Raw genomic sequence first — 2,062 nt, forward strand, 5'->3', positions numbered from 1 at the left:
CATTGCAATGAATGCTTGTTTTGTTATCCCTTCTTTGTTTATGAGGAAATGGAGGAAGTAATGGGTTCACATGATACATGGTAAATAACTGAAATCACAATTCACAAATGAGACATTTATTTGTGAACCAGTTCCCATCTGGGGAACTGTCCTCTAGGGTCAGGAAGGGAAGATGTGCCACAAAACCAAAGCTGGTATTCAGAGGTCACAAGCAACTTTGGAGGACTGGGGCAGGGGTGGGGGTGAGAAGGCATCGGTTAGAGAAAATTGAGGCCAGTTGTCAGGATTCTCTACGAAAGTGAAAGGGAAAGACAGAGTTATGCTTCTTCAGGTCAGTTAATATAAGTGTGGGGCCTCAGTAGATTGATTATAGAAAAAAGAACTAGCATAACAAAACAAAACCGGTCCCAGTGACATCCTAGGTGACCCCTGATCTCTCTTTTATCAGTGTTGGTCTGGGCAACCAATGGGTGGGCAGATTCTCGGGGATGGTGCAGCAGCCCTTCCACGAGTGTCTGTGGGAGAGGCTGTGGCCACCTCTCTCTTTTCTTAAGGTTTTTAAAACTTATTTCTGAGAGAGAGAGAGAGAGACACAGTGTGAGCAGGGGAGGGTCAGAGAGAGAAGGAGACACAGAATCTGAAACAGGCTCCAGGTTCTGAGCTAGCTGTCAGCACAGAGCCCAATGCCAGGCTCGAACCCATGAACCATGAGATCATGACCTGAGCCGAAGTCAGACGCTCAACCAACTGAGCCACCCAGGCGCCCCATGGCCATCTCTCTCTTAACTCTTAGGTTGAAAAGAAAATATTTTCCATACAATGTTTAGAAGTTTTCTAACCTCTAAAATCCTGCCTCTGCGTTCAAATTTAATGAGGCCATTATCCAAAGATGCCTCATGCTTAAGAGTTGATTTTAAGGCACACATAAAAATAAATTAAATGATGGGTATATACAATCAAGTAAAGGGTCATTACCCTCCTTTGAACAACCAATACACAGAAATTAATGGGGATTTCTCAGCTTAAAAATATTTTCAAAGAGCAAGACTAAATTACTATGGGAAAAATGAAAAGCTAATTGGTTATTTTTGACTTGTGGCGAGCTTGATTGTTATGCAATCTTTTGAGGTCATCTTTAGAAATAGGGTACTCGCGTGTCCAAGGTGCAAAGCCCATCTGCTTGTTCTGGAGGTTCTAATTAACTTCCATGCTGGTTTGATTAACACTGGCATTTGTTTTTCCTAGTGGAAAGCAGCCACTGTATGAAAGAGCCTTTCATACAGTATGAGTCACCTTTTGTTAGCAGGTTTGACAATCACAAGTTTCTTTTTGTTTTGTTTTGTTTTGGTTTGGTTTTTTACCTATGTGACATCAAATTTTTTGTCTGGACTTTGAAATACATGACTTTTGTTACAAGGTGTAAAGAGTTAGATAAAATTCCTATTTTCTTTTATTTCTTCTCAAAAAGTCAAGGGGCACTATTACTATGTTTCTATGAAGATAGGCATGAGAAACAATATAAAATGGGTCATTTCATTTATGCTCAGTTCTGATATTAATATAATATTAAAATAACTGGCATATTTTATACTTTCAATGTCCACCTGGACAGCATATACTACACAGTGATTATGACTTCTGAGTTTCTTAACCTATCTCTAGGGTCCTCTCTCCATCTCAGCCACCCATTCCGGTAGCTCTGCCATGGACATTGTCATCTAACTGCTCTACAGCAAAACCACAGATCAAACACTACCCTATATAACCACAGTGACCCTTTCCCCTTCCAGCTAGAGAGACGTGATTAGTGCCTGTAGTGGTTCTTAGGATGAGGTATAGAAAGCAAAAGAGCATTTAAAAAGACATTTCAGGGGCGCCTGGGTGGCTTAGTCGGTTAAGCATCCGACTTTCGCTTAGGTCATGATCTCGCAGTTCGTGGGTTCTAGCCCTGCGTCAGGCTCTGTGCTGACTGCCAGCTCAGAGCCTGGAGCCTGTTTCAGAGTCTGTGTCTCCCTCTCTCTCTGACCCTCCCCTGTTCACGCTGTCTCTCTCTCTCTCTCTC

Source organism: Crocuta crocuta, unplaced genomic scaffold, assembly GCF_008692635.1.
Source record: "Crocuta crocuta isolate KB4526 unplaced genomic scaffold, BGI_CrCroc_1.0 scaffold54, whole genome shotgun sequence".
Lineage (NCBI taxonomy): Eukaryota > Metazoa > Chordata > Mammalia > Carnivora > Hyaenidae > Crocuta > Crocuta crocuta.